This window comes from Vicugna pacos, chromosome 13, assembly GCF_048564905.1.
Source record: "Vicugna pacos chromosome 13, VicPac4, whole genome shotgun sequence".
Taxonomy (NCBI): Eukaryota; Metazoa; Chordata; class Mammalia; order Artiodactyla; family Camelidae; genus Vicugna; species Vicugna pacos.
Window position 1 is genome coordinate 18,431,529 of NC_132999.1, and position 18,678 is coordinate 18,450,206.

Here is an 18,678-nt window from a genome sequence, read left to right on the forward strand (position 1 = left end):
TAGCCTTTATCACCTGCAAGATACATGCAGAAACCAGGAATACAACCTTCCATATTGCCTGCATCCATTTCCAAAGCCATCTAATGCTATTAACTCCCCCAAATCATGCCATTTGTCAGGTCTCACCATACTAGGACTTCATAAATCTCAGAGGTCCCCCAATACAACCTCAGTTTACCTTTCAAGCACATCCTCCCTGCCTCTTCTAGATGGACAATTGTCTGGGGTTAAGCTTCCCTCACTCTGCCTTATCCTGTCTGCCTTCAAACGTTTGTGCCCTTCCATCTGCTTGGTGGACCCTCCCCTTACTCTCCATTGACTCAAAGCCCCACTCACACCTCCCCTACTTCTTGCCCCAGGGCCACTCAGTCTGCAGGACTAGCGAGGATCAGACAGTCGGGAGGTTGCAGCTGTGGATTCTCACAGATGCCATGGTCAAAGTCATAACAACGATGGTACCTGGAAGGTGTCCAGCCACGTAGGGAAGGCAACGAATGGGACCTCTGTGAAGGTCATAGGGTTTACACCACAGGGTTCCTCGGACCTTCCAAGCCTCAAAAGCAGTAACTATCCCTTCCGTGCCAGATACTTCTGCTGACATCAGCCCAAAAGCTACTCACAGCCACCTGCCCCAGCAGCCTCTTTCTCTTCTACAGGACACCACGTCACATAAGCAAGCTCTTCAGTGACCAAAGGAAACAAACTGAAAACAGCAAGGAGATCTTTTTATCACATTAACAAAAGCCTGACAAAACCCAGAAGTAGACCGGTGTGGGGAAATGATCGCTCTGATGGAGAGCTGGTGAAAGTGTAAATTGGTGGAACCTTTCAGAGAGGCAACGTGGTGGCAAAAAGCCTGTAAAATGAGTACAGCCCTTAACTCAGCAAACCACAAACATTTATATTAGGGTGTTTACTGAAGCATTGTTTGCAAAAATTAAAATGGAAGCAATTTAATGTTCGACACTAAAGAAAGGATTAAATAAAAAGCACAGTACATTTATTCAATAAAATACTATGCAGCCATTCATAAAGATACAGGAAATTTGTATTTTTCGCTCAATTTTGGGTGAGCAGGTCCAGTAACAGTATAGAATATACACTATGATTCTGCCTCTATTCAGAAGGAAAGCTAGAAAAAGGTTTCCCACTGCTTTTAGGCATGCTTCCCTGATGTACCTGCACAAGGAAGCCCAAATCATAAATGTGGCACTTCTTACGTTCTGATCGCCTCCAGGGTCAGGTGAGCCTTCTGGCACATGTGCTGCTTTTAGAAGTCAAGGATCCGCAGGGATCCTCATCATCTCATCTTGAGAAAATTCAAGTTCTTCTTCCTTACAATTTAGGCACATAGTGGAAGAATAAGATTGTTCTCTATCTCTATCAATCTACACTAAAATGAAGTGTGTAACAATGTACGAGATGTAAACACTGGATTTTAAAAGGTAAGAAATTCTTAGAGGATTCATCGCTATGGTTTGACATCTACATACCAAGCATATTGCTTCCATTATTATAGCTGTGAAATCAGATACATCTCAGAATTGATAGTATCTTACAATTGTTCTCAGAGAGACAGCAGTAACGAGCTAGTTGTCATGACCTGCACATTCATAAGAACCTGCAGAATGAGTATTAGTTTGGCTGCAAGAAAACCCAAGAGACAATAATGGAACACTCTTCTAACAGCGAGAAATCAAGCGCTTGTAAGGAAACAATACGAACAGTGGAGAATCAAGCCTTTTTAACAACATTCCCATAAAAGGAATCACAAAGCAAGCTTACTCTATTCAACTGCGAAACATCTTTTCAGCACCAGCACTATGCCTGGCACACAAAGTGACAGTGCATGAATGAACACAGACATTAATGACTTGGAATTCAAAAGGCATTCAGAAGAGATGAATTCTGACTATGAATAAATTTTCAGAAGAACTTACCCAAATTATTTTAGTACATGTTCTTTTTTATGCACCCACAGGAGAAATACATGATGCACTCCATATTTAATTATGTCAAAAGATATTTCTGAATCAGAATAAAATTAACATTCTAAGTGATAATAAAACATTTTTCATAGCTTAATTGAAAGCATATTTCTCTTAGTGATACATAAAATAATGGTGTATCTTACAGTGTAAAGCACACTAGATTAGATGAAATGTAGTAACAGAAATTCTAAAAAGAGGAAACTAGGAAAATCAGATGAAAGAACTTACAATACTCCATGGACTCTAAGACTCTTTGATGCTGGCCCTTTGTTTTTAATCCTATAGGAGAGTGTTTGTTACACAACCATGTCATGACTGCCGCCTGGATAATGGCTATTGTAAGACATCATTGATTTAATATACATCCTGATTACTTGATTTGAGATGTTAAATTGTAGAGGGAAGTTGACTTTACAACTGATAAAATCAGTAAAGAAAAGATTCATCGTGTTCCTCCACACAATTAATTAGAAATGACCTACCCCAGACACATCATCTTGAAATTTCAAAATTCCAAGGATAACAAGATGATGCTAAAAGCTTCAAATCAGAAAAAAAAAAAAGTTTGCATTTAAAGGATCAAAATTCTGAATAGCATCAGGACTTCTCAGTGGCTAAAGTGGCAGCAAGAAGACAATGAAATATTCCATCAAAATATTGTGGAAAAATGACTTCCAACAAGAATTCCACATTGAGAAAAAATTATCCAACAGATGTGAAACACAATAAAAATATTCTCAGATATAAAACATCTCAGAAGTTTTACCTTCAACATATCATTTCTTGGGAAGATATTAGAGGATGGGCTCCATTTATCAAAACAAGACCCTAAATCAAGAAAGAAGATGAGATATGGAAATCAGGAAACAAAGGATCCAACATAAGAAAGAGGTAAAGGAATCTGCAGAATAATTGCACTGTAGACACTGCTAGCTGTTCACCAAAACCCGTTTCCTCTTCTCTGGACACAGAGCCAGACCCACATCATTTCGGCCTCCTGTGCAGTAAGACTTGGCCACAAGACCAAGTTCTAGACAATGATACACAAGCGAGAGGGATGTGAGCCACTCCCAGGACTACCTCCACGTTGACTGAATGGAACTGACCATGGCAGCTGCAGAACCCATGTCCTGGAAACAGAAGTGCCCCTAACCAGGGTCCCTGAGCAACCGCAGGAACGAGCAGCGCCCCACGCTACTCACCTGAAAAGCAGATCAGAGCTCCCACCCCAAGCCCAACTCACCCAGAAGAGCTCAGTAGTGTTACACGAGTGAGAACTCTATTTCTGCTGTGCGTGAACCATCCTACATGTGTGGACTACTTGTTACCTCAGCCCAAGATTACCCTAACTAATACAGATGGAAAAGGGAGATTCCAAAAAGACAACAGTGAACAAATGTAGGAACAGCTTGAGGATGTCTGTGGCCAAGAAAAAGATGCATGTATAGGTTTTCTGATTAAACTAAATTGATTAAGAGGAGATTTAATATTTAGATGGAGAGTCGGAGGATAAAATAATGAGAGAGGCTTTGAAAACTGAGCAAAATAAAATATAAAATATAAAATATGGGAAAATACAAACATTTACAAGAAAGGAAATGTAATCATATCAGAATATGCCAAACAGTTCAGCTGTGCATGATGTGGGTTACAGTCATAGCAATTTAAAAATTAAACTGAGGAAGCACAGTAGGCGAATGTATGTGTGCCATCATCCATAGCAGGAAATAACTATATAAAGAAGGAAACTAAAACAATCAAGAGATAACAGCCTAAGCATCTTGTTCTCACAAAATGCAGGCAAACATAAAGAAAGAGACTCAGAAGGTAATGCCTCTAAGGAAACAGGAATCAGAAATGGGGACCACAGGGCAACAGAGGACCACTGCTTTCAGAGGGCGTATCCAACCATAAATTTGCAATTTGACAAATTTGTCAAAATTTATTGCATTCCTGAATGAACAAAAATATCAAACTTGTTGGCGTTAACTGTAATTATAACTCCTCTGCAAGGTAACACTGGTTATCTCATGGTAATTAGAAGCTCTAATTGGCTGCTTTATGTGCTAATTACTTTCAAAAGATAAAATTATAGAAATAGTTTGATAAGTAAAATATTTCAAAAACCAGGGAGTCAGGGGAGGAAAATAAAAATGGCTGAGAAATGAATCAGGCCCAATCCTCTCATTTTCTAGATGAGAAAACTTGCATTCTCTCTGGGAATCTTACACCATCTTCAACAGAAGTAAACCCCTCGCCTTTAAAGTGCAGGGGACGGAGAGTCTTCATTTGAAAAATGGAGACGGACCGCTAGGGCTGTGTGGCAGCCACAGCGCCTCAGTCCTCACCATCAGCTCCTCCGCATCTTCCCTTAGGAACTTCCTACTCGCTAACTGTTGCTGCTGGTTTATCACCACAACGGTTTGGACTAGGGGGCACTCTTCCCACCCAGAGCTGTTGCTGGAATTTGACTTTCCCTTAACTTTCATAAAACAGAGAAGACAGTTAAACAAGACTTTCCAAAGACTTGGAATAAAAACAGAGAGAGAGAGAGGGAAAAAAAAAAAAGGAAAAAAAAACCCCAAAAAAACCTCTGGATAATCTTTACAAAGTAGGACATGCTTTTCTTAACTGGCCAACTTTGTTCCCTTCGCGCTACCTTCAGCACATACCGCTGATGAGCCCACACCTGAACGTTATCTTCCGCAAATCACCCAAGTGAACACGACACGGAGAAAAGCACAGCTTCCTTCCTCAGACCCACTTCTAGACCAGCGCTCACAGGCCAGCTTCATGACTGAGCACACATCTCATACAACCTGAAAGAGGCCCAGAGCTCTTCCCACAGAAATCTGACTTTCTCCCACATCCTCAACTGGTCAACTTTAGCACTTTAAGTCTAGGATGCGATGCTTGAAGAGAAGGATATGGCCTGAAAGTGTTTCTTTACACAAAACAATCAAAAACCTTCCCAGTTACAAAGATAAATTACTAGCAAACCTGAGACAGGAACCTTGCTCCCTGGCTCAAAGTCAAGGTTTCTTATCACCATACAACGCGACTCGTCCTTCCTGGAGATCAGCACATAGAAAGCATGGTGGTGAAGTCAGAAATAAGGAAAATTTTCCTTTCTCAAATTACCTTTCAAGGAATAAAAACTTGTGGCCAAGGGGATGATAAAAACCTTTATGGAAGATATTCAAAAATCTTTTTCGAAGATTTTTATGAATCAAGCAGAGCCTCATTATTTTTAAGACAGAGCCACTGAAAGTTCCATTCTAGGTTATAACCTGAGTTCACATTTTCATCAGTTTTCCCATGTCTTCAACCACTTAAGAGGCCCAAAGACTTTTCATATCTGGACAAAACCTATTACTATATTGCATTATTCAATAAATCCCTCTCTTTGAAACACTTTCTATACATGCTTTTCCCCTCACAATGAGGTTTACCTTTGCTATGTCAATGCAAGACTATAAGCATGTGCTGCTACACTGCTCTCCTTTGAAGAACACTGACATTGAGGACCACACTCTAAGTTCCTGGCTATGATCCTCACTTCTGGAAATGCTCACCCATCATCTTATTTACACGTTACTAACACTATTAATAGGATTTATATAACACCTTCTTTCTTAGGAAAAACTGCACTTCACCTCCATTATTTCATTTATCTTGGTACTTACTAGCCCTCTGAAGTGTGGTGAGAACAGTGGCCTCACCCTATTTTAATGGAAAAAAAAAAGACTTAGCCAGAAAAGCTCCATTATCCTTCTTGATGTGGATAAACAGCTTCTAAGGAGAGTGCCTACATCAATTGGAGAATAAACCCTCAATTACGGGATATTTCTGTCAATATTCTAAATGAGAATAGCAAAGCAGAAATACTGAAATTCAGCTAATTTTACCCTTTTTAAGATAAATATCCATTCTTGGATAGTATTCATACATGTCATTAAATTTTTCAGGACAACCAAAATAGCCCAAAATTTACAAATGCAAGTTTAAACAAAAAAATGAAGCAAGGTATTTCATAAATGAATAGCATATAATATTGTCACTATCTGATTTCTCAGAATTTCACACTTATTACAGATGTCATTGTAGAAGGAAATTATGACCTTTTTGCCCACAATTAGCTTAATACTAATGACTATTAACATTGAGTTTTATATGTCAACTATCTTATACAAAGTGACAACTGATACAAAACTTTAAATGACTGTACATTCTGGGACTTTTAGGTGAGTAATAATTAATAGCTATTTTTCAATTGTCATATTTTAAGTCTCCAGATTATACATTATTGATACAGCACCACAAATATTATTTTAAAAACTGAGAAACAGTCTTCATATGCAATGACAATGATGGTTGCCTACTCAACATCCATTCTCCCCTTTTCCTTAATAATGGAATGCTGGCATTTGCGGAGGTACCAATTTTCTCAGATTAAATTAAAAAATATATATATACATATATATATTTCTTTTTAAATCATATTTTTGAAAATTTACTAAAAAATTATTAAATATGTTTTAAATAAAACTGAAATTCTAGCCAAAAAAAAAGTTTCTTTATTTCTCAGACCACCCTGCCATTAGGGATGGCCATTGACATAGTTCTGGTCAATAAGATATTAGGAAAGCCACACACAACAATGAGGGAGCCAAAAGCAAGAAGGAGCCTGAATTCTTGACAACCTCAAGGATGCTCCAGCTTTGTACTATCTCCCTCCAGACATCTATGGCACGGGGGAAAAAAACACGATAAACTCCTTACTTCTGGTATTACATGTCAAATTTTCATTTACTCTCAAATGAAAACCATCCTGATAAAATAACACAAATCCATCCCAATTGAATTCTTTTTCTCTCATCATATGGCTTAATGCAAAAATTAATTCTGTACACTTAAGTCAGGCAAATCCAAATAAAGAGTGTGCAGATGCTGTCTCGCACAAAACATTCTTTTCCACCTTTTATATACACTGACTGTGAATGGCCAACCTTCTTGAGTCTTTAAAGTCTGGCTTTAAACCATTTCTCCGTCTTATGAAAGGAAACAAACCTAGACTAAACAGTAAAGAGGGCAACCAACTCGGCTATACATTTTCACCTATAAATCAAATGAGGAAAACATTTTTTTCAAGACTCATTGGTATTCTCCATCCGTATCCTCATCTTACTGACGATTACAGAGAAGTAGGAGGTGTGACTCACAGATATAGTTTCCTCACATAAATTTCACCCATTGAATAAAACCTGAAATATTCTCTCAACCATACAAAATACAGACTCTTGGAGACTTAATGCTATTCTTCATGCTATGAACAATGGAATAAACATTTTACAAATTATCCAAAATTTTCACACCCAAGCTTCCTCAGAATGAGAATATTTATATAAACTAGCCTAAATTTCACAGTCTGAGATTAGTAATTACAAAGATCTGTAAACACTAAGTTTTATCCTTCAAGAATGTAAAATGCTGTCATAACAATCATTTTGCATACTCGGTTGAGAATGTGTTTGGCTGGGAATAACAGAAAATTTAATAAAATAGTGGAAGAAATAGGAGTTTTATTTTACTTTCTCACGAAATAATAAGACTAGAGGTAGGCAAAGCAGAGCTGATATATCTACTTTAAGATATCATCAAAAATCCAAGCTACATCTATATTTTTTGCTTCATCATCCTAAGTATGTCATGTTATCCTCAAGCTTGCAAGGTGGATGCTTGCCTCAAAGCAAGAAGATGATACGGGTCAAGGGCAAGAGTCTTCTCCTTGAGAAACTCTGCCTTTTCAAAAATGTAACCATTCCCCAGAAATCTCCATCTAATCTTTGCAATGTGGGCCACCCCTACCTTCAAGGGAGTCTGGGAGGTTGAATGATTTGTTTTCCAACTTGTATAGCAGAAGAATATAAAAGAGAAAGAGGGTGAATGGATGCTGAATGAGCCATCTACAGCATCACTACACTTCCAGACCAATTAAATCTAGTGCCATCCACATTAGCATCATCTTTATCACTACCAGCATTCAAGTATTCGTTCCCCAAATTGCGCTGTGTCGTATCCATATAATTGGGTAGTCCTAATTCAATCATGACCTCTAATTATTGTAAGTCTCTGACCAAAGTAGGATATAATATTATGAAATTATAATAATTTCAAACTAAAAAACTGGAGAGCTTTCTTATGAACAATATGGTAGTCCCTCAGTTTGGGGGGACTGGTTCCAGAACCCCCACAGAAACCAAAATCTGTGGATGCTCAAGTCCTTTGTATATAATGGCACAGTACAGTGGGACCTCAGTACCCACCAATTCCACATTGACGTAGTATGGCCAACCCTTGTTCAACCCTGGTTGGTTGAATCCAAGGTTGGTTGAATCTGGGGATGCAGAACCCACAGACACTGCTTATACTTAACTACACAGGCCTATCAAACAAGTCCCCTCACGTTGTGTCAAATAACAGCTCCTAATCTAGAGTGTCACCAAATCACAATGCTGTAAAGACTCTCAGAGAGCATCGGAATTCAAAGTCTCATTTTATAACCTGAAGCGTACACAGGGGGTGTCCTTTATCCACTTTAGTAGCACAGCAGAACAGGAACTCTGGACTTCTGATCCCCCATCCTCAATTATTTAGTTACTAACCCCAGAAAAAAACTCCTTTCAACCCTTTAAAAGATGTAAAAGCACTAGGGAAAAAAAAACTGTCATTCTATCATTTCTTTTTGTACCACCTCCCCATTTTCCTGCATTGAGTTTCTCACCCTAGTCTACCTCGTGGCACTTCAAGTCATCTCAGGGTCTTACTTCTCATTCAGGGAGTTGTACTGGTCACAGAGGAGTAGACAGTAGCTTCTTTTAAGTATATGTAAGCAGCTTCCTGAAAAGTAATGTCAGCTACTCTAACAAATACTGTCCTCACTTTCTGATCTCTGAATTCAGAGACCTTCTTCATCCTATGCTCTTAAATTATTTTGGTCCATAAAATAAGAAAACTGCAGATGTCATTTTCTTCTTACTCTCAGGAAGTCCCCAGGAAATGCATCAAATGCCACTCTACACTTCCTTCTCTCAGCCCGGAACATACGATGGGGTGAAGTGAGGTTTAAATGACCACCAGAGCCACCTTACCAGAGAAAGGGAGGATCGTCTCCAAGTGCAATGCTTCCACATACAGTAAGAGGGTGAAAGCAGACAGGAGCAGAGGGAGAACCTTTCCAAGGAACCTCGAGATCTGTGTCTGTGTCTGCACGGGGGAGGGCGGAGCCAGTACTGTAGGCCAAGTTGCCTGTTCTCATTTCCCCACAGTCTGTTTCAACACCTGCTGATCCTGCTGTAGACTGCTCACCTACTGACTCTCCAGAACGTACAGGAAAACAATTCCCCAGCACACCCGTGCACTGTGCCCAGTTGTGCCCACCACAACCAACAAGCCTCAAGGGTGAGTCTACAAAATGAGGCATTTAAGTCACTTTCCCCAGCAAAGACCATTCTCATGGCACAAACAATACAAAACCAGAATCGAGGGTCCTTCCCTAGGAGTTCATAAATCTTCAATATTGTATGCAGACTTTTGAGTTTATGTTAATTTTGCTGGATAATTGATCCATATGTTCATCAGATTTTTAAACATGCTTGTTTTTAAAAGAGTATCATTATGCCGTCCTACTTACTTATTAAAGCGTTATTTTCTCTTTAGAAAAGGGAACTGAAAAACCATGCCTCAATATAAAATGTTAAGTCTTCTCAAAAGAAAATGACTCTGATATCTTAAAAAAAATTATCAGAAATACTAAGAACTTATAATAAGCAAGCCCTGCCATTACTAAATCAAAGGAACTTAAGCTCCCTGTGGCCTTTCAAGGTGTCAGTTTTCTTAACTATAAAACAATAGGATTGAAATAGGTGATCTCTAAGTTCACTTTCAGTTCTAGAAAACTGTAATTCTACCAGTCAGCACCGTGGTATAAACCAGGGGAGCCAAAAACAGAACCCTGGTATCTTTTCCTTAAGCTACACAAAACATCAGCAAGTTGCTTGTGCAAATAATGTCGGTTACTTTCTCTATCGTTTAAAGTTCAACTGATAAAGGATTTTTTTAGCATTTCCCAGAGATGGTAACAGATAAAAGATACTAATATTTTTCGAATGCTTTAAGACAACTTAAAGAAAAATATTCTGTACACAAAACATTGTATATATAGATTTTTGTCTTAGATTCTACTGGTAGGATGTGACTTAGTGTTTAATTCTCCAATTACAGTAATGTTAATGAATTTAAATTGATTTTGAAACTGAGGTTATACCGTATCTCCAAAGTTTATACTGTATCTCAAATGCAAATTACAAGAAAACCCAAGTCAAACTAGTATTTTCAACTATATTAACATATTACGTGGCTGAGGAGTTAAACTAGAGTCTTTTAAAAAAGCATATCCTTTTGGGGCAGACAAGATGGCATACGTGTACCTCGTCCTCACGTAGTGTTAACTATAAGCCTTGAAAATAAGGAAAGAGGCAACCAACTAAATGAGGACTCAGTGAAACAGTGTAAAGGAGGTGGACTGGTTCGTGGCCTGGGACTAGAGGAACAACAGAGCAGGAGGTCGCCTTATGATTCCCCACCCAACAGCAGATTAGCTAGGCTCAGAGTCTCCCAACCCCTCAACCTAGCAGGAGATGATAAAGGCAGGCTCATGTCCCTCCCTCGCATCTAACTGGGGTCCAGCCGACAACACCAGATGGCCTCACAGCACTGGTGGGGGAATCCTGCCGCAACAAGCTCCAGATCCAGGAGTCTCCTCATCCCTGCAGTCGAAAAAGTCCCTCCCCTACCTGGAGGTCCCAGCGGGCCCGGCCTGGGCAGGCTCCTTCCGCCACCTCGAGCATCAGCAGGGTTCCGCGGGAGCTCCGGAAGCACCAGACAAGCCAGGCAGACCAAAACACCACCACAGAGCCTCTGCAAACTAAACTGTCACTGAAACCAGAGCTCGCAAAAGTAATCCAAGCCCTGTGTGCTAAACCTAAACAGGGTGACTGTCTGCTAAATTATGAAATCTCGGTAGGACCCAGAGCCTCTCAACCTGGTAGCCAAAATGTCCAGGACAATCACAACCTCAGCGACAAAAGACAGTCAACCAACACGAACACTGAAGTGAATTAGATGTTAGAATTGTCTAGCAAGAATTTTAGAGCACTCATTACAAAAATGCTTCAACAAGCAGATTCAAATTCTCTGAAAAAAAAAAAAAAACAGAAAATTTCAATGAAGATGCGTAAATTCTAAAAAGAACCGAATGGCAATCACAGAACAAAAAAAATACAATAACCAAAATAAAACACTCACTAGACGAGCTCAGTAGTGGTGATGACAGAGGACAGAATCAGAGAACTTGAGAACAGAGCAATAGAATTTATCCAATCTGAACAACAGAGAGAAACTAGACAAAAAAAAAAAAAAAAGAGAGAGAGAGAGAGAGAGAAGAGGGCCTCAGGGTCCTGCAGGACAATGACAAAAGATCCAGCATTCATATCACCCCATCCCTGAAGGACATGAGAAAGACAGTGGAGCTGAAGAGTGTTTGAAGAAATAGTGCTAAGAAACTTCTGAAATTTGTGAAAGACACAAACCTATAGATTTAAGAAGCTGATCAAATTTCACATAAAATAAACCCAAAGAAATCCATATCGAGACAAAACATCCCTGAGCTTCTAAAAAACTAAAGACAAAGAAAATATTTTAAAACCAGCCAGAGAGAACTGGCACATTGCCTTAGGAGAGCATCAGTTCAAATGACAACATTTTCCCATCAGAAACCATGAAGGCCTGAAGGAAGCAGCACATCTGTCAATTGCTGAAAGAACAGAACTGTCAACCACCAATTTTTCCCCAGTATGAGTTGTCTAAGTTATATTTAATGAACGAAACAAACAAACAAACAAACAAAGCCCCTGTCTTATACTCAAAACAATAGCACTTAAAAAGAAGAGAGAGAAAAGGGCCTTAAACACATCTAATACTAGCTAAGCAACCCCTGAGAAAACTATATTAAGAGATACACTCAAAAATACTGAAAAGAAATCAAAGTGGAACCCTGTAAAATGTTCAAGGAACTCACAGAAAGGCACGAAAAGAGAAACAAAGGATTAAGAAACAGAGGAAACAAACAGAAAACATAATAAAATGACAGGCTTAAGTTCTAACAAACTGCAGAGAAACTGGATCACTCACACACTGAGGGCAGGAATGTGAAATGATAACAGCCCCTCTGAAAAGCAGTTTGGCAATTTCCTACAAAACTAAACATGCAATTATCATGGGACCCAATTCCCATACCCATGGGCATTTATCCCTTTGGAGAAGTGAAAACTTACAGCCACACAAACACCTGTACACATGTGTGCAAACCAGCTTTAACCATAATTTAGTCAAAAACTGGAAACAACCCCAAAGTCCTTCAGTGCCTACACAAGCAGTGATACACCCCCACTACGGAACACCACTCAGCAATAACAAGTGACAAAGCATGGACATATACGACATCTTGGATGATACTGGGGAATTCTGGTGAGTGGAGAACAAAAGCAGTCCCAAAGATCATATGACCTACGATTCCACTTACATAAGAGTTTTGAATTGACAAACTTATAAAGAGCAGGTCAGTGGTTGTCAGAGGTGAGGAATGGGACCAGGGAGCACGCGGAAACAGGTGGTATGGTTATAAAAAGGTCAGCACAAAGGCTCCTTGTGGTGACGGAACTATTCTGTACCTTGACCGTGGTGGTGAATACAGGAACTTACCCTTGTGACAAAACTGCACAGAACCAAGCACCCACACAAATGAGCATAAAACTGCTGAAATCTTTATAAGACCTGTAGAGTCTGTCAGTGTCAGTCCCCTGGTTGTGATACTGTCTTTTAGCTTCCCAAGATATTATTCTTGGGGAACACCGAACGAAGCGTACACAGGATCTCTCTGTCCTATTTCTTACAACTGCTCACAGATCTACAACTATCTCAAAGTAAAAAATTTAATTAAAAAAATACTGGGTGAAAGTTGCGGGGAAGCTGGTTTTCACATAGTCTCAAAGGGGTCCAAGAAAAAGGATGAATTTGGTAGGTACCACCTTTCAAGTGATCTAACTTAGTCACCAAAAACGGGACAGACTCTCCTGCTGTGATGCAACAGAAAATACACATAAGCAACGTGGGAGTATTCTTGCTAAAAATGTGTAACCTGAACATAACCAAGTAAGTAAGCCATTAGACAATTCCATACTCAGAAACACTCTATAAGACAACTGCCCTGGACTCAACACAAATCCTAATGTCAAAAAAGAAGAAAAAAAGACAGGGGGACTAGCATACTTAAGCTTTTTAAAATAATGTGAGGATATTGTGGGGGGAAAAAAGAAAATAACTGAGAAGAGTTGATTCTCAGAGTAAACAGAGCCACAGAAAGACATCTTAGCATGGCAGATTGAGTTCATGTGAACCAAACGCCCTTCTGCTAAAAACACATAAATACTTAGATTTTTAAAAGACAAGAAAAATTGAAATAGGTTATACAGTTCAGCTTGAAGAAAAACAAAGGTAATCAGTAGCTGTCAGAACAGAAAGGAAACAAATGTCAAAACAGCAGGCAGGTAAATTGGAAACGCAACAACCCAAAGTGATGCAGAATATACACACAGGCATGAATGCCCAGAGGCTGGAGATTTTATATGTGTTTAGGGACAAAACTTGGTTTGGGACCCATGGAAAGAAGGACACTGGTGCTGGGATCTCTGCCTAATGAACACTGAAAGGGTTGACCACTTAGTTTAAGAAGGACCACAAGTCTGGCCTGAAAAGCAGCAAGAAAGTTTGCCTTTTTAAAGTGTTTCCTACTAGGAAATAATACAGAAGTAATAGACGTAACAGATAAAATAAGAAGGTCCAACGTATATCTAAGAATTCCAGTGGAAACAATAGAGAAAATGGAGGAAGATAATATATGATGAGATATGCTATGAATTTTTAATAATTCAAGAAACACAAGAGTCACCTGATCAAAAGAGCATAAGAAATTCCAAGTAGAAAAGGTAAAAATAAACCCACACCTGGGCATACCACAGTAAAACTGCAGAACACCAGAGAGTAATCTTAAAAGCAACAAAGAAACAACTCCTCTTCATCTACAATAGAGACAACATCTTCAGAATGAGGAGAAAAGTAACTGTCAACTTAGAATTCTGCTCCAGACAATCTATTTATTCAAGTGTTAGGGTGCAATACAGTTTCAGACAAACAACAACAACAAAAAGACTGAGTGTTTGAACATCTGCATATGCTTACCAAGTAACTACATCTATAAAAAGGAATTTGAATCCAGAAGGAAGAAGAGGGAGGTAAGAAGTAACAGTGAACACAGAAAATGTGGGTAAATTTAAATAAGCATTGACTGTAAAAACAATTAAAAAAAAGAAAAAAGTAATTATGTAAAAATAACATAATGGCTGTAAAAATGTGGCGGAATTATATCATAAAATATTAAGAAACATGAAGTATGATCATAATTACAACGTTGAAAGGCCCTTTTATTATTCAAGAGGAGAGTAGATATTTTGATTTATATCATCTGTTAAGACAAAGCATGTGCTGAAAACATAAGAATACTAAAAGTATAAAAATGTATATAATATTTAAACCAAAAGACCGAAAAGAGAGTAAAGAAACTGGAAGTTCAATGAAAGGAAAGAATGGTAAAAACAAGGAAGGACAGAAGAGGAACAGGGTCATGGAGACATCCTCCAGTGAGAAGTGACACTGTATTTTAAAAAATAAAAGATTGAAACTGGCAAAATGAATGTGCATGAAGAAGGCGGTGTTACAGGATAGCTTCCCCAAAGAAGCCGATTCCAAGACGAAATTGAGCATGCAATTTTATTAAGGACTGCCCTGCTATCAATATCTGAGAATGGGGAAAGAAGCAGAGATGGGCAAAGGAACGCATGGTGCTGCGATGCGAGCCTCATGGAGAGTTCCAGAGCCGGGTCGTTTCTTCAGAGCTATCTGGGGTTGGGCTGAGATGGCCAAGCTTTTACACTCCCACTAGATCAGCCATTGGTTATGAGCTGCCCCGGGAAGTGGTGTGATCCTGGACAAAGGGGCTTTCTACAGTTCAAGCAACCCTTGAAGGGACTGACCCTTGAAGACTATCTGTTGACAGCCTTCCCCAAAGCTGGGGCAACAAGCTCTTCCTTGAAGGGGGATCTGGCACATCACAGCGTCTGCCATTGGACCACAAGATGACCACAAAAAAACAGTGCTTGACGGTTCCCATTTGTCCTGTGATCAACAGCATCCCCACACCTTCTCCAAAGCCTGCTGATCAAATTTTCTTAGAAAGCACAATGAAGTTTTATGCAATAATAAGGAAAGATAAATCCAAATTACTAACCCCTAAATCTTTCTAACGTGACACTACTGTATGTACCTCTTGCTCTCTAATCAAAGTTAAACCAAATAAGATACGAAGGGCAACCTGGAACTCTTTCTTCTTTCACAATTCTAAAGCATCAGTTTGTAAACCAAAATGAAGATACCATTTCTGTGTCTAATATTTTTTATCAAACACAAATCCTTACTCAAGTGTACTGTTACTATTAAATACTTGTCTCTAGACAGGCAATGGGGACTCCAAGATCAGAAAACTATATATGATTGATACCCTATTCTTCAAATCAAAACCAGTTCTATTCATAAGAAACAAGCATGCCCAAGTGGGTACCCTCTAGAGAAATTCAGTATAATTTATCTGTGCAAAATATGTCTAGTCAGAAACAAACTAAAAAGCAAATTGGCGCAGAAAAACATACAAGCAGACATGCTGCAAAACTGATTACCTCACAACGGTAATGCTAAACACATAGACAGAAAACTCAATGTACCAATCATGTCATCTCAACAATTCCAGTCTATTTAACAACTTTACGTATTTTTTGTCATGGAGATTCTGTTCTTTAAAAAGAAAAAAGAACAGTAACAGCCAGCAAATATCATACTAGCCAAGTCCCACAAGTACTGATTTGAGGAGTTGAATAGACCATTGTTATGCTGAAGACACATGTTGACATCATGGGGATTTTTCTCTTGAGATACCCTAAGATTAATGAGGTACCTCAGAGGGAAATGCAGCTGAATCTCATTTTTCCTGAAGTGAAATCACTTGCCTTATTCACCTCTTGACAAATCCATCCACAGATAACTTTCAGACCCCTCCCTACACCTCAGGCCTAGGTAAAAACACTCTGAAGTCACCAGATTATTTTCATTTTTATGAAAATTACTGACCTAACCAGCTGTCAGTAAAAAGGAAAATGGGGGAGATGGATGGTCCACTAAAACAAACAAACAAACAAGCAAACAAACAAACAAAAACCAGCATCAGTACTTCTTTAAAAATGTAATGTGCCTGGTTTCTGTTTTCTCACAGTGTAGCCCAGGGCTTTCCAGTGGCCAGTAACCTCTGAATTTCAAAGATGGATGTGATTTAAAGAACAGTTATATCTCACACAGATCTAAGACATAAAATGCACAGATTTCTCATTTCTGTTTAGTAACATTATACATGTGATGTAAACATAATGTAAATGTAATCTAATTTTAGGCAAGAGTCTCAAAGTATTTCTTTAAATTTCCCTCCAGGCGTGTGTACATTATATATTATACTATATATAATATAGTACATGTTATGTATATACACATATATTCCTCTTTAAAATGAACCACACTGTAAGAGCTATTCCTCTGTGCTCTCTTCTTTATACCTGCTTTAAAGCTATTGAGTACAGTAGATTCGGATTTTTTTGAAGTATAGTATTTGGAGTGGGGGGATGGTCTGTGAAAAAGGGAAGGAAGGAAGCAAAACAGGAAAATGGAAGAGGAGGGAAGGCAGGAAGGAAGGGGGGGAACCCTACACAAATATACACACACACACATACACTTTCCTGTAGTTTAGAATGGGCCAGACCCTAAACACACCCCAGCACCCCTCCCCAAACAGGAGACAGAGCTTCCCAAAAGTTCCTAGCAGAGCCTTCGTTGAACCGTGACCTAGGTGCACCCACTTGGTGCCCCAACTCCCGGGCAGGCAGAGCCACCCTGGGGCCGCAGCCCTGTAAACTCTCGGGTACTTCAGGCTCCCTCCCGCGCCCGCTGTCAATCAGCCGGCACCGCGCGCCAATCCAGCCCCGACTCCTGGGCGAAACCTTCTGTCTTTCTCCCTCCTCCCTTGGCTCTTTCCTTCCCAGGGATGTGCGAGGGGGTCCGGGGCCGGAGGCAGACACAGAGAAGGAGCGAGCGAAGAGAAAGGGCCGGTTGGCGGATTTACTACAGGGGGGAGCAGCGACGCGGTCAAGGCGACCATCCTTGCGCGGCCCCATCCCCGCCGCGCTCCCCATCGGCCCCATGGCACCCACACTCTCCATTTCGGCTTCGATGTGCGACGAAGTAAGAGAAGGGGGAAAATAAACCCGCAGCGTCCGGAGCAGCCCTTACCTCAAGCTGCCCTCGCGGAAGAAGCTGTCGTCCTGCCCGAGGCGCCGCCGCTGCACCGCCGCGGCCGCCGCGCTCTGGACGCCCGGGCTCCCGCCGCGGCTCCGCCCCGCGTCCGTGCGAGGCGAGCGAGCCTTCCACGCTGCCCCGGGCGCGAGAGGCGGCGGGAAGACGTCGGCGCGCCGCTCGCGTGCAAGCCGGCCGGCAACCTGGAGCCGGCAGCCGCCACAGCTGGGCCGGGAGCCCGGGAAAGGGGCGCACGAGCCGGGGGCGGCTGCGGTGCGCGCGCGGACGGGTCGCCGTGGAGGACCCCGCCGGGACGACACGGGCGGCCGCGGCGCGTTCCTGAGCTCGCCTCTTCTCTGCTGTCCCCCCAAACCCCCTCTCTGCACCCCCACTTGCCCCCCCAAGAGACAGCTCGCCGGCCGCACTTGTGCGCCGCGCTCGGCTCTCCAGCCCACTGCGGGGAATAACAATGTGACCGTATTGCACGGACTAGATGCCGTGTAGTAGATTGTAACTGCTGAGGCCACCACCTGTCAATTCTAAGGAGCAAGGCACACGGTCCCCAGCCGGCTGGCCTCTCCCTGATTCCCCGCCTCGCTTATTTTTCGCCGCACCTACCTCGCCGACCGCCTGCAGTACTTCACCGGCACGAGACCAAGGGAGTTTTGCAAAATAACCCTCACTCTCAGCCAGGAGCTCACGGCATCTCCCTTCCCACCCGAGCTGAAAGATTACGCACGCACAGCCCTGCGTGCCTATCCAAAGCCGGATGCCGAAAATCCTGGTTTGAACCCCACACTCACCGCCCCCCCCTCCGCCCCCATTCATAATCCCAGCGGCCGTCTGCCACTACGCACCTCCCCCCGCCGCCCGCGCTCGCAGCGATTCGCCGCCCCTGGAATGTGTCAGTCACTGGCTCTTCATCTGCCATGAATACTGTACTAGAAGCTCGGCAGCCAAGGGTTGACAAAGGGGGATGGGGAGGGAGAGCGCTCAGAGCTCCGGGTGGGGGGAGGCGAGGGACTGAGTGGGGCAGTTACATGGAAGGAGCCCATGAGAGGATGAGAGCCCGCTGCTCTCCTGTTGCACAATGAAGCTGCAGAGTGGATCAGCGCAGTGCTAC

The 18,678-nt window shown here is 41.3% G+C and overlaps 1 protein-coding gene across 2 annotated transcripts in view; it reads right to left on the reverse strand.

The window, feature by feature from the left end:
• Positions 1-18,308, reverse strand: part of PDE4B (phosphodiesterase 4B) — a 461,796-nt gene extending 443,488 nt beyond the window's left edge. The window contains exon 1 of one of the 2 annotated variants that reach the window (XM_072974267.1): positions 18,174-18,308. The gene's annotated coding sequence lies outside the window, so the exon portion shown is untranslated. The remainder of the gene's footprint in view (positions 1-18,173) is intronic. The other variant, XM_072974268.1, reaches the window with a different exon arrangement.
• Positions 18,309-18,678: the final 370 nt, after the last annotated feature.